Source organism: Callithrix jacchus, chromosome 9 (genome assembly GCF_049354715.1).
Source record: "Callithrix jacchus isolate 240 chromosome 9, calJac240_pri, whole genome shotgun sequence".
NCBI classification, from domain to species: domain Eukaryota; kingdom Metazoa; phylum Chordata; class Mammalia; order Primates; family Cebidae; genus Callithrix; species Callithrix jacchus.
In genome coordinates, this window is record NC_133510.1 from 77,180,096 (window position 1) to 77,195,714 (window position 15,619).

Consider the following 15,619-nt stretch of genomic DNA (forward strand, 5'->3'; position numbering starts at 1 on the left):
TTTTACATTAGAATATTATTTTTGGTAATTAACAGCAAAATTTATTAAGTGAAAATACACAGTATTGATGCATGAATCACATATTTCAGGTAAATAAAAATACTGGAACAACTACTGAGTAAATATTTGTCAATTTATGTAAAAAATTTAAAAATATTCAGATTTATTAAGTCAATTTCTAGGTATTGCATCCTAAAGAAATAACACAATATCTGAACAAAATTATAAATAATATTTACTATTGTTTTAAAAATATTAATGTTGAATATATTTTCTTCGTCTTAGTGAATTGTAATATTAAATGAATTAAAACTATATGTTATGGATTTTACAAAAATTTATTGAGCACACACTATAAATGAGGCAATAGTATAATACTAATGTAAGTTATAAAACATAATAACAGAATAAACAGCTGTTAATCCACTGTCTGCATGCTCATACTTCTATGCTTTCTTTCCCTACAGATAATTTCTTCCTGAATTTTATCTTTATCACTATAAAACATAAGCATTCCTAAACAAAGTACTGTTGTACATATGTGTGTGAGCTTCATACTACGCATCTTAATGTAAATAATTATCCATGATTTTCTTCTTTCTTCTCTTTTCCCTTTATGTTCCAGGTTGTTTTCTTGCAGTAACCATATATTGAGGATTGATCTGTGTTTTAATGTGTAGCTGCATAATAGTTTTGTAGAACTGTTCAATAGTCAGTCTCTCCATTTTCCTAAGAAAGCACACCCGGGTGTGCTATCTCCTAGTTTTCTAGTACAGAAGCAAAGTACCGATAATTTTAGTTTTACAACATGAAAAGTTATGGAGATGGATGGTGGTAATGAGTGCACCACACTATGAATGTATTTAATACCACTGCACTCTACAATTAAAAATAATTATGATGGTAAAGCATATGTTATGTGTATTTTACTAAAATAATAAAAACATTGGGAAATAAGCACCAATTGTTTACCAAAGTGATTGTACCAATATGCTGCAACTAAAATAGTAAGCATTCCAATTGCCCCACTGATACACATTCTCTTCAATATGTGGTAACTTCAGTTATGATTTTTGCTGAGAGAGTGAGAGTAAGCTTGTGTCTGATTGAGTTTTTAACTTTTATTTCACTAATTACTGAGAAATGTTAATATATTTTCATATGTTTATTTGATGTTTGATCTTTCTCTTCTGTAAAATGATCATTTATTTTGCTCTGTTTTCTCTCAGGTTTGCCTTTAAAATTTTATTTTATAGAAATTTATATACATAAACATACACACACACATATAAAGTCTTAAACTGTATAGGATACACTTAAATAAATAATTTAATTAAATTAATTAAGTTTTAATTTAGAATACACTTAAATAATTAAATTAATTAAATTTTAAATTATTTAATAATTTAAAATTATTAAATAAATAATTATTCCTTTACAGTTGTATATGTGCTAAATACCTTCTCTGAGAAATTGGCTTTTATTTTACTCTCTTTATGGTGCCTTTTGATTAATAAACATTCTTGATTTTAAGATAGTAGAATTTATCAATTTTTTTAATGTTTTGCAAAATACATGTTCTATCTTGAAAAACCTTTCGAATCCTAGGTTATAAATCTAATATCTGATAAATTATTCAAATATTTTAAAATGTTACCTCTCTAAAGGCAACAGAAATTGATAGACACTATAAATTAGGAATCTATTTAGTATGTCTTTTTCCCATATGGTCAATCATTTGAATCAAACCTTTCTTGAATAATTAATCTTTTTTTAGTGACCTGTAAAGACACCTCTGTCATACATAAAATTTCTCTACAAAAATTGTAAAGAAACTATAGGAAAGCTACCTACAACTATATAAAAATTATAGTTTATTTCTTGACTCTCTGTCATGTCCCTTTTCTTACTTTTACTTATTTCAAGTTATTTGAGTCTTTATTTGCTAAGGTTTTTACCAAATCTCAGTATATGTTAAAAAACATTTCCCTTCTATGTTCATCCTCCTCAGAAAGGCCTTGGCTATTCTTGGCCAAGAACAGTCATCTATTCTTTTTCTTTATAAACCTAACAATATTTTTAGTTGTTTTACTAATTTTGAAAAAGAAATCAACTTTTGGAATTACTAGTTATTTCACATTTTTGAGAAGCAAATACATGATTTTTTACACCTTTGGATAAATGTTCAGCTAATTAAATTTAGATTCTTAAAAAATAATTTTAGGCCAGGCGAGGTGGCTCTTGCGTCTAATCCCAGCACTTTGGGAGGCAGAAGCAGCAGATCACAAGGTTAGTGGATTGAAACCATCCTGGCCAACATAGTAAAATCCCATCTCTAAAAATACAAAACATTAGCCAGGCGTGGTGGTGTGTGCCTGTAGTCCCAGCTACTTGGGAGGCTGAGGCAGGGGAATCTTGAACCCAGAAGGCAGAGATTGCAGTGAGCTGAGATCATGCCACTGAACTCCAGCCTGGCTACAGAGTGAGACTCCATCTCAAAATAAATAAATTAAATAAATAATTCATAATACAAGTTCAGAATGACTAAACTACAATTCCAAAACCAAAATGCTTTGAAACTAACAATTTTTTTAAACTCATTTGGTGAGAAAATCTTGCCTGAACTGAAGTGAGATTATCTAAAGTCTTAATTTATACTTAAGAGTGTAATACTTATGTTTACATGCAGAAATATCAGTGTGTTTAATATAAGGTGTCTCCCTTTATCCTTCTGGATGCATTATAATATGTCTCGTACATTGAAAACTTTCATATAAACTTATTTAAAAAAGAACTGATGATTGATGGATCCATCTTTCATCAATAGAAACAGATAAAAAGATTAATACCAAGAAAAATAGAAAGAAGAATGTAATGAGAATAGCAGAAATTTAATAAAATGAAGAACAAGCCCAAAATTGGTTCTTTCAAAATGACAACAAAAATTGATAAACTTGTGTAAGATTCATATGAAAAATAAAATAGAAAAACAATTCACCAAACTAGAACAGAGAAAAAATTGGCACACTCTATATCCTGTAGGCAAAAGACAATAGAAGGATATCATGAACAACTTTATAATATAAATTTGAACACTTAAAGCAGTAAAGTCTCAGAAAAGCACAACTTGATAAAATGCTCAGGAGAAATTGGAGAAATATTATAGTTTCATAACTATTTAGAAATAAAATCAGCAATATAATAACTTTACAGAGATGCCTTCTATTTCTACCCTCTTTTACCTGAAATAACCAAAAAGCCTCCTTGTAGGTATCAAAAAACCAGTTTTATGTATCTTGGTACTCCTGCATTGGGTGCATATATATTTAGGACAGTTAGTTCTTCTTGTTGAACTGAACCCTTTAAAATTATGTAATGCTTTGTCTTTTTTGACCTTTGTTGGTTTAACGTCTATTTTGTCAGAAACTAGGATTGCAACCCCTTTTTTCTGCTTTCAATTTGCTTGGTAAATTTTCTGCCATCCCTCCTGATTACAGGCGGTAATCTGCATGTTCTCACTCATAAGTGGGAGCTGAACAATGAGAATACATGGACACAGGGAGGGGAACAACAATTACTGGGGCCTGTCAGGAGGATGGGGGAGAGCACTAAGGAGAAGAGCTAATGCATGTTAGCCTTAGGATCTAGGTGCAGCAAACCACCATGGCACATGTTTACCTATGTAACAAACTTGCACATCTTGCACATGTACTCCAGAACTTAAATAAATAAATAAAATAATTTTTTTAAAAAAAAGTAAACCTAAGAGCCCAGAAAAGGCAGCTAAAAGTTCATAGGACATGGATTGTGAAATGAGAGAGAAGCACAAAGAGACAAAATCAAATTTAGAACAAAGTATTTTACCAGGGACACAAAAGGTCTTTTAATAATACTAAAAATGTCAATTCATTAAGAGAATATAGCAATCATAAATTACTCTAGCCCTATTAATGAGTTTCAAAATACATGAAGCTAAAACTAATAGAAGTGCAAGGAGAAATAAACACACAATTATGTAGTCAAAGATTTTAATATTTGTATCCATTTTCAATCAGTTTAATAGGACAAGAAGACAGAAAAATCAGTAAGGATGCAGAAAATTTGATCAACACAATCGACCAACTTGACCTAGTTGATAATTACAGAACATTCAATCTCACAATAAAAAAATAAATAATGCTTTTTGAGTACAATGAACTATTTTCTAAGACTGATCATATTCTGGCCTAAAGTTAAGTCTCAACAAAGTTAAAAAGACTCAAGCTATAAACATCATAGTCCCCAGGAATAGAGCTTGCACATCAAAGAGTTGATGAAATAGGTTAAAAGCACTGTAGAATCTTGATGCTGAAGACCATGTAGTCCAACTGTGCCACTACATTGGTAAGAAGACTGAGGCCCAGAAAGAAGAGGCTTTCTTCCCATGGTCACACACTGAGTGACTGCTATAGAACCCCATCTCAAATCCCTAGACACCCTGGATGGGGTTCATCCACTCAGGGTTCACTGCGCCGTTTGTTAACTTTCAACATGTGCTTCTGGAGAAGGTTTACAAACAACAACTGTGGTCTTTGACCTCAAGTAGAATTTAAATAGAAATCAACAATGAAAAGATCTCATAAAAATCCATATTATCTGTAAACAAAATAAGCCCTGGGTTATAAAAGAAATCAAAAGGATAATTAGATGGTATTTTGAACTGAATGAAAATATAAACACAATATATTAAAACTTGCAGAATGTCACTAAAGGAATACTCGAGGAACAAGTATTTTTGTCACCTGTATGTATGAAAAAGTAAAAGATTTTTAAATTTTAAAAGGCTTCAGCTTTAAATAAAGTAATACATTTAAAAAATAAGAGCAAATTAAATAATCAATAAGTAGAAGCAAGAAAATAATGAAGATCAAAGTGGAAATCAATAAAAGAGAAATCCGAGAAACAACAGAGGAAAACCACTGAAACAAAAAGCCAGTTCACTAGGAAGATTAAGAAAATTACTAACCCATCTGGAGTTAATTTTAGTGAAAGGTGTCAGGAAGGGGTTCAGTTTCTGCTTTCTGCACATGTCTAGCCAGTTTTCCCAACACCATTTGCAAATCAAAACTACATTGAGATACCACCTCATGCCAGTTAGAATGACAATAATTAAAAAATTTGTAGACAACAGATGCTGGAGAGGATGTGGAGAAATAGGAACAGTTTTACACTGTTGGTGGGAGTGTAAATTAGTTCAACCATTGTGGAAGACAGTGTGGTGATTCCTCAAGGACCCAGACATGGAAATTCCATTTGACACAGCAATCCCATTACTGGATATATATCCAAAGGATTATAAATCATTCTACTATAAGGACACATGCACATGAATGTTCACTGCAGCACTGTTTACAATAGCAAAGACCTGGAACCAACCCAAAAGCCCATCAATGGGCTGGAAAAATGTGGCACATATACACCATGGAATACTATGCGGCCATTAAAAATGATGAGTTTGTGTCCTTTGTAGGGGCATGGATGAACCTGGAAAGCATCATTCTCAGCAAACTGACACAAGAACAGAAAATCAAACATCACATGTTCTCACTCATAGGTGGGTGTTGAACAATGAGAATACATGGACACAGGGAGGGGAGCATCACACACTGGGGTCTGTAGCGGGGAAAGAGGGGAGGGACAGCAGGGGGTGGGGAGTTGGGGAGAGATAGCATGGGAGAAATGCCAGATATAGGTGATGGGGAGGAAGGCAGCCCATCACACTGCCATGTGTGTACCTATGCAAAATCTTGCATGTTATTCACATGTACCCCAAAACCTAAAATGCAGTAAGAAATATTGAAAAAAAAAAGAAAATTACTAATCCTCTAGTCAGACTAAGAACTAAGAGGTGGTAGAGACATACAATGGCTCTTAAGCTTTGGATGTATTAGGTGTACGTATGTCCCGATGCCAATGCCCAAACCAAGGTTCACTGACAAACACGTCAGTGGGATGGAGATGTACATGAATTGCACATGAGTTATAGCAAATCATGGATCAATAAATCTTTTTACAGGAAGAAGGAATGTGTATTTGGGAAGAATAACACAAACTACAAATTTTATTTTTGTCACATTTTAAATCAGAATTCACATATATAAACATGCTCAAATAACTTTATAGGAAAATGACTGACATGAAATATACCAAAATATTAACAGTTGTTTTCCTTTTGATGGAAAATTATTATTGGGAAAGTATTTTTTCTACTTTGAGTATTTTATACATTACAGTTTCTTAATAATGCACATATATTGTTATACACTAAAAAACATAAATGCTTTTTAGACAATGTCATCATTTAACAGATTTCAAGATATTTTTGATTAGAAATAATATGAAATTTTACATTTTATTGACCATAGAATGAGAGTCAAGGTAAATACTCACTCTCCTTTTGGGTCAATAAATTCTGATCCATTCCTCAAGAGAAGTCAATATCTACTTTATTGTTTCTCTAGATTCCAAATGGGAACTTTGATAAATGTCTTTAAATTTTCTCTCAAGTTTCTGATGGGATGTTTTTAGCAACAACTATAGCTGCTGAAAAGTTGTGCAGTTAATCATTAGATAGATCCTCCTATCTTGAAAATAAATGAACCAATAAATAGTAAAGAAATGAACTGCTCCATTTTCTTCTTCAATCACATATTAATGTATAAAAATAAACTAATACACAAAAGGAAATTAACCATTCTAAAGGTTATTACTCTAGAATCTAACATTCTAATAATTTCCTGAAATCTAATGCATAGAACTTATTCCAATATTATCTTTATTTTTATCTTATTTGATTAATGGAGTTACCAAGAGTTCCTTTGTGATGATAGGGCATTAGATAACAGTAAATACATGTAGAATATCTGACTCTTCTGATCCAAAATTGCTCATCAAAGAAACACACACACACACACACACACACACACACACACTTACACACACACAATTTGGGATGGATAGAATTACTTTTTCTTAGGAACAATATTATAAAGTAGTTCACAGATATCACAGACTAAAATTTTAAAAAATATATTTGAAGCTTATACTGATTATTTTGATGTTTACTATTTCAACATTTATCATTAAATTTGTTTAGAAAAGAACTTGAGGTTGCTTGAGTGGGAGTGACTAAAACTCAATTTAAGTCATATTGAAGATATCAATTGTCATATTATTGGATACTGTCAAATCTAAAAGAAGTTTCTTTAGAAAGAATTTCATTAATAAAATAATCACGTTTCTAATTAGTAGGATTTTTAATTTATTTATTTATTTTATTTTTTTGAGACGAAGTTTCACTCTTGTTACCCAGACTGGAGTGCAATGGTGCGATCTCGGCTCACCGCAACCTCCGCCTCCTGGGTTCAGGCAATTCTCCTGCCTCAGCCTCCTGGGTAGCTGGGATTACAGGCACGTGCCACCATGCTCAGCTATTTTTTTGGATTTTTGGTAGAAACAGGGTTTCACCATGTTGACCAGGATGGTCTCGATCTCTTGACCTCGTGATTCACCCACCTCGGCCTCCCAAAGTGCTGGGATTACAGGCGTGAGCCACCGCACCCGGCCCTAAAATTAATTCTATTGTCTAAATTAGTTTCATTGTTTTAAACTTGCTTATTTGCACAGGTTTTAAAATTTTTTATTTTGATAATTTTCTTTTCCTTCTGGTGCAATGACCTACAGTTGATTTTGTTATCAGCAGGTCAGACAGGTTACTGAATATAGGAATTATAAGACTGACTATCATGAGAACACGTTACTGATAGCCAGTGAGAATAAGTTACACTGAGAATAACTATCCTGAAGTGTATACCTGAAACAAAACATATGCCATGTTGAACCCTGATTAGGCGTTACTATCAGCTGCATTCCTCTGCCTTAAACATGCCTGTTCCTATCCGAGGTAACACCTACTGAGCTTCTTGGATTTAGCTTAAACATAAGGTGTTCCAGGATCCTGTGACTGACAAATTCCCTTTCACAATGGATTCCCAGTGCCCTTTCTATGTGTACTGTGTCTTCACTTAGCTCATGTACTTCTATTGAACATTTTTCACACTCGTAATTACACAGTGAGTGTGAAATTAATTTTCACACTCACTGATTTTTTTTTTTCTGCCAGCCCATCAAATATAAAAGCTGTCTGTGGAAAATAACTGAATAATATTTGTCTTTCCATCTAAAATATTTAGGACTTCGTCTTTAAAAAAGACTTGTCAATATGTGATAGTTGAATGTCAGTCAAATGATACAACTTGCACTTCCAGGCTAAAAGGCAACGTAGATCTGAGGTTATAAACATAAGTAATACAGGCTACCTATGTTTGACTCCCAAATCTGCTCATTGTTAGTCATGAGACCTTGGGACAGTTGTTTAATCTTTCTGTGTCTTAGTTTCCACATCTATTAAATAACAATTTAGATTATTAGGGTGTTACAAAGATTACATGTGTAAAGTACCTAAACCATTTCATAGAACATGTTTTCCAATATATGATGCATTCACTATTGTTATGTTAAAATTTTTACAATCCAAAAAGATAAGATTAAACTTGCAATTATTCCAACTCATGTCAAACATGGGACACAAAATGAATCTAATTTCTAAAACATCATGTTGGTGACTGTATTTGGCATTTACATTATTATTTTTCTGAATGGTTTCCTGCCTGGCTCATAATTACCAGAGTAATAACACTTACACAACTAAAAATGTATACTAAGGTAACTCATTTATTTGGTAAATACTTCTAGAATGCCCATATATATCAATTGCTTTTGTATAGCTTGAGGGTAGAAGAGTGAACAAAGAAGTTTCAGGCTATAATGGAGCTTACATTTTAGTAAGGGGACATAATAGAAATAAGTAAATATTTAAGAAAATATTAGATAGTGGCAAGTGCTTTGTAGAAAATTAAAATAGACTAATAAGATGGAGATCATTCATGTGGCTGCAATAATTTGAGATATCAGGAAAGGAGTCTGTGGTAAACTGACACTCAACAAAGATCTGAATGGCACAAAGGAGCCACCTTTCCAAAGTCAAACAGGAGTGTATTCTGAGCAGAGAATAGTTTTGTGAAGATCTAAATCTGGGAAGAAGCTTGTGATAGTCAATGAACCAAAAGAATTCCAGCAATTTAGAACACAATAATTAAGGGAGAAAGTGATTCAATGTGAATTCTGAACATTTAGCAGGAGCCAGTATATGTGTGGATTTTAAGTCTATAGAGTTTGACCTGACATTAAATGATTAACTACATTATAGTGTGAAAAATAGAAGCCAACAAAAGAAGCAGGAAGATTACTAAAATGACTGTTAACATGATCTTGCTAAAACAATCATGGTGACCTGAATTAGGGTAACTGTAGTAGGAATGATAAGACACACATGGATATAAACTGGAGGTGGGTCTACATGACTTGCATATGGGTTGGAAATAAAAAGAGAGTAAACAAGTATAATCACAGTATATTAATTCATTCTTTCACTGCTAATAAAGACATGCCAAAGACAGGGTAATTCATAAAGAAAAAGAGATTTAATGGACTCATAGTTCCACATGGCTGGGGAGGCCTCACAATCATGGCAGAAGAGCAAGAAGCATCTTACATGGCGGTAGGCAAGGAGTGAATGGGAGCCAAGTGAAAGCAGAAATCCCTTATAAAATCATCAGATCTTCTGAGACTTTTTCACTACCACGAGAACAGTATTGGGGAAACCCTCCCTATGACTCAATTATCTTCCACCAGGTCCCTCCCACAAGACATGGGAATTATGAGAGCTACAATTTAAGATTAGATTTGGGAGGAGACAGAGCCAAACCGTGTCACATGGTTCGAATGATTATTTTTGGTTTAAGCTAAAAGATAGACTATGGTATTCTTACTGAATTGGGAGGGTAAGGCAGAAGCAAGTTTGAAAACTAAAGGTAAAAGCTCCCTTTTGGTTACATTAAGTTTGAGCCACTTAGTATGCATCCTTGCGGAGATAACATAGAGAGTTAGACTATAAGGCAGGATTTCTGATGACAGCTCAGGACTTAAAATCCAGATTTGGGAATCAGATCAAGGCTTAATATTCAGATTTGGGAGTTATCAGCATATTACTTTGGTACCTATACTGTGGTTCCTTTATTCTTTTAAAAAGAATGTTATTTATGTCTAATTTATTTGAAGCCTTTATTTTCATGTAAATGATGCCTTGTTCTTGGTATCTAAGAGAGTTAATACAATATCAAACATTGCTCACCTTTTATAATTCAAGTACCTTATATCAAAGCAGGTATAGTTCAATTTGAGATATTTTTTCACTATGACATTTTATCAATAGTCATCTAGCAACTAAGCCTTTTCAGATATGAGAAGGAAATAGATAATTCTAAAGTTACCTGTGACAGATACTGTATTGAAATGATTAATGAGCTCATCCTGCTTTTCTCACTGTGAGCTTCAATTCATCATTGTGGACTGTCATTAAGATTACTAAAAATTCTACAGAAGAATGCTTGTATGTAAGCTCAATGATCAACTCTAGTCCTACAGGTGCATCATTTGAAATATGATTTCACTACATTGAGAAAATGTCTAATTTATTTTTCATGCATTCTCAAAATTAGATAATAGGCTATCTAACATGCATTTTCTGATCAGAGTTTCAAATAAAGATGCACTTTCTCCTAATCCAGAAATAAAAGAATGGCCTATTTCAATATACTTTAAGTTGCTGGTTAGCAATAAAAATAAGACTGGCATTTGAGCTAATCAAATTTTTCTCCATATATTATTCATTTGGCAATTATTGCTATCATCCACAGATTCTTGAGGAAGAAATATAGAGAAGCATATTAGAAGAGAACTGGAAAGGAGGACGTATTTTGAAATACAAAATTAAAGAAAAAGAAAGAGTTGAGGATGTATGGTGGCACAAAAGAATAAGAGGTAATTTTTAGGTAGTTATTTGTGAGGTAAGTTTTTGGAGGAGTGGATGGGCATCAGAGTGATTAGGAAAGCCAGAGAGCTGATTAAGAGTTTAGCATTAGGAAAAATATAAAAACAAAATGATGCTTTAAGAAAAAACAACTTCTTTCCGGTACTCTCCAACCATTGCATAACGAATAATATTCACATAGAAATTACTTAGGCTTTACAATGTGTTTGGGAGGTTTACTTAAAGTGCCCTATGTTGCCTAATCTATTAAACTCATTTGCCACTACCCAACTGGGTAGCAATCATGGAACTTGCCCATGCCAGGAGGGTCAAAATGATCGATGTTTTTGAGACATGTAGTTTGACTGCATTCTTCTGTCTCTCTCTCTCTCTTTTTAAATTCTTTTTTTTTTGAGATGGAGTTTCTCACTACTGCCCAGGCTGGAGTGCAATGGCAAAATCTTGGCTCACTGCAACCTCAACCTCCCAGGTTCAAGCGATTCTTCTGCCTCAGCTTCCTGAGCAACTGAGATTACAGGTACCCACCAGCATGCCTGGAAAATTTTTTGTATTTTTAGTAGATATGGGGTTACACTATGTTGGCCAGGCTGGTTCTCGAACTCCTGACCTTTCGATCCACCCTCTTTAGCTTCCCAAAGTGCTGGGATTACAGGTGTGAGCCATCATGCCCAGCTGACTGAATTCTTATATTTGACTGAAAAAAACAAAGATGGTACTTATGGATTAAAGGCAGTGTAAAATGAGTATTTTCACTGTTAGCATTACCATTCTCACATTCCAAGAACTTAGGAGTTCTGTTTCTACGTGCCCCACTACTTGTTTGACATTTGTTTGATGTCTTTCAAACAAGAACACCACACTCACGCATGCCATATATTGGACAGTTAAGTAGCAAAATGTTTTCCATTTGACACTCCTGGTTATGTTCCTGTTGAAGCAGTTTAAAATGATAATCTTAGAGAGATATACTTTCCTTTCTATACTTGCCTTTAGAGAAATACCCATTTTCATCATGGTGTCCCTCTACGCATTGCAAAGTAAATCTGTTTGCTTCATGAGAAGAGTGGTAGGGATAGCAGAGGGATATAAAAATGAGCCAGTTTCTCAGCAATAGCGCTAATACCACAATGAAACTCAAAACTGTTAGATTTTTTGGCAACTAATTGACAGTTACCAGCAAGTGATCCTCATTTTTCCTGACATCCCATTTCTGTTTGTGTTCCTATCACCTACCACTGTGAATTTATAATTGCTAACAAAGCATTGCAGTACATTTGCCAGATTTAAATGGATTTCATGGCATGCTATGCAATTACATGCACTTTTTTCAAAGGCTAAATGTGTGTCAGCTTCACAATGCACCACATGGCAACAGACGGCAATATTTGAATGACTGGTCTACTAAGTTTGTGAAGAGTGTCATTCTGCTCTCAGATACTTCTGCTTAAGCTGGGGAAGTTAGTCTACAATGGGAAAGAAATAGAGGACTTTCATTCTGCTTATTTAATTTCCTACTAGAGTTGTGAAAAGTCATACAATTCTGTTGAGTGTAACGAAGATTGACAACAAATAACCAGATTTTAGGAGCTTGTCATATAAACACTCGCTCTTATCTCTCTTAATTTATAACATGACATATTAGGACATCAAGGTAACCTTTATAGGTACCAAGTTCTAGTTGTTCCATATTAAAGGTTAAGGAGTACCAAGTATCTGCCAGAGGAGAATCAGTAAGGCAAAGAGCTTTAGCAATGCACAGGTGTCGGGGTCACTACCTGCAGGGGTCTGTCCTGCAAACCTTGACTTAACAACGGATGAAGAAAGTACACTGACATGCAGATATTATGCTTTGCTAGTTCAACTGTCTGTGGTTACTTACAGACTCCTTGGAGAGTGCTGGAAACAGTTGCAACACCTGGCCTTCACTAGCTAATGAGACTGGCATTTTTTAGCAAAGTTTAATTGACAAAGGCTTGAATCAACACTACTAGAGTGAAAAGATTAAAGGACAGGTTCTGAGCTTTAAAGTAAACACCATTAATGGGTAATATCCTTGGTCGACTTCTTCCTGAGAGAGCTATCTGGAATAATCAAAGGTTAATTTTAGAACTATATGAGCAAATAAGTTAATTAGGTAAACTCTTCACATTCTTTCATATTTGCACCTTAATGTTTCTGACTTGCAAAGAGACTCTGGCTGCTTTTAGCTAAGAACTATAGGAAAAACTTTTAGGCCTTCTAAAAGGGTTTGAGACTATATTATATAACTTTCTTTAATATTTTTCTTTTAATATTTTTGCTACTACCCTGACTGAACTCCTACATACAGATGTTACAGTAACCAAAAAATTTTAAGAGCTATATCTGTATAGAGAAGCTTATATCAGACCTCATTCAATTATTTGTACATAAAACCTGACATGTAGGGGGCCCGTGACCAGGGCTTGGGACAATGTGTCAAACCAGTTTCCTGATTTGCTCTTCTATTAGGCAGTATCCTTTTCTTGTTCATTATTTCAGGGTTCATCAGAGCCACAAATTAAAGTGTTATTACTTGCATACATTACTCTCAAATTGACTTTGATGTTAAGCTGGGACTTCCCATGCTATTATCATTGCCAGAAAAAAGGTCAAATTTCTTCCTCCATCCATCCCCTGGGAAGTAACACAAAATAGAAACACTCACAGTTAGCTAGGCACAAGCATCCCTGCTGGTCCTGGATAGTCCCTGACTGTGGATCACCAGCTGCTTGGAAATATGTAGAGAGAAATTACCCTCTTTTGCTTTTTCTTCAACCTTGGAAATGTAGCTATAGAGTAACCCTAGTAAATAGTTCCAATTTATACTGGTAAGAACATAATCTAATGTGACTAGTGTCGTTAAATGAAGAGGAAATTGGACACAGACATATAGAGAGGTGAGATGACTGGGAGAAGATTGACATCTACAAGCCAGGAGAGAGACCTTGAATACATTCGTCCCTGCTGGCTGTCACAAAAAGCCAGCATTGTGGACATTTTGACTTCTAGCCTCCAGAACTGTAAGAAAACAAATTTCAGATGTTTAAATCGTCCTATCTGTGGCAACTTGTTAAGGCAGCCTAGCAAACAAATACACACCAATTTATTCAATTTTTCTTTCCTGGATCATGCTTTTGGTATTGTATCTAAAATACCAGCACCACACCCAAATCAGCTAAATATTTTTCCCCTAATTTATGTTTTCTTTCGAAATAATGCTACAAGCTACTTTTTAGGTTAATTTATACATTTACAGAAATATTCTTGAAATAAATTCCTAGTAAGGAAATTTCCAGGTTAAAATTTTGCCAAATATCTCCCAAATACTCTATCAAAAATTGTAATAATGTACCATCCTCCCAATAGTTGAATTATCTGTTTCCCTTCATGCGATTCGGCAGTGGAAATGATAATATTCTAATATTCATTGTCAATATTATAGGTAAAGTATATTTCATTGTGATTCTTATTTTTGTTTCTTATATACTAATTAAGAATTTTAATGAAAGACATTGATATTCAATTTTTTATGAAGTATCTTTTATAACTTATTTTTTATTGCATTTTTAGTTTAATTATATTCTTTTGCAATTCACATTTTATTAAAACTTAAAAGAAATACTGAATTATGACTTTTTAATTATCCTTGGAAAATATTCTCTCTGCTTTTAAAAATAAATTTATTTTCTATATTTTAATGTTTCACATGTGTAAATTAGATCAAGATTAATATTTCTATCATTCTAATATTATTTAGCCTTATTTTAACCTCGACTTCGCTGAGAAAAATGTATTAACATTTCTACAATGTGAACATCTAACTCAACTTAGATTCTTTTGAAACCCCTTTAGGATGGTGAGTATCTGAATGTAGATTTTGTTTAAAGTCTATTTTGGTAGTGTTTGATAGGAAATATATTTAACGTCAGTACTCAGTTTTATGAGGTTTATACTTCTAGGTTGATAATTATTTTCCTTCAGTAATTTAAAGATTTTAATTTGCATAACAAAAGCTTCCATCCTGGCTTTTGAACCTTAGCTTTCTCCATACATACTGTTTTGTTAATTCAGCTCAGAGACCTATGTGTGGGTGCTTTCAAATGTATACATTATCAATCGAACGACTCAAGATGGCACGGTGAGAACAACCCAGGATTGAAGCTCTCAGTGAACACGCGGAGGGTGAGTCAGGGCTGCATTTCCAGACGGATCTTTGTTGCACACAGAACAGGGAAATTCCCAGGTATAAAAGAGATGTGGGACACCAGCGCAGCGGTTTTGGCTGGTGCAGCTGACAGCCGGTGCAGCCAGCAGCCGGTGCTACAGCGCAGCGGCGCTCCACAGCGCTCTGCACAAAGTGCACTGGTCCGGGTGCCCTGTTTAACCGGCAATCTAAGACTTGAGGTATGTGTTAGATATATGCATTAGGAAATAGTAAGTATAAAGTTGAATATACATCTCTGGAGTTCAGGAGATAAGTCTGTGCTGGAGACATAAATGTGAAAATTATTAGAATAAAAACAATATTAGTGATAGTGAGCCTTGATTAAATACCTCAGATATAGACCTAGAACAATCTGTGTTTAAAGGTTAGAAAAATGGGAGAGA

The 15,619-nt window shown here is 33.9% G+C and overlaps 2 long non-coding RNA genes across 4 annotated transcripts in view; one reads left to right on the forward strand and one right to left on the reverse strand.

Annotated features, from left to right (window-relative positions):
* LOC118144269 (uncharacterized) overlaps nt 1-15,619 on the forward strand; it is a 123,921-nt gene that overhangs the window by 43,052 nt on the left and 65,250 nt on the right. Inside the window, exons 2-4 of one of the 3 annotated variants that reach the window (XR_004728901.3) lie at nt 10,857-10,980; nt 11,386-11,507; nt 14,769-14,867. This is a non-coding gene — a long non-coding RNA (uncharacterized LOC118144269). Of the gene's footprint in view, nt 1-10,856; nt 10,981-11,385; nt 11,508-14,768; nt 14,868-15,082; nt 15,194-15,619 lie in introns of all 3 variants that reach the window. The other 2 variants (XR_008473879.2, XR_013522350.1) reach the window with 2 other exon arrangements.
* The window catches only part of LOC144577775 (uncharacterized), a 62,896-nt gene that overhangs the window by 16,564 nt on the left and 30,713 nt on the right, over nt 1-15,619 (reverse strand). The gene's annotated exons all lie outside the window — the stretch shown is intronic.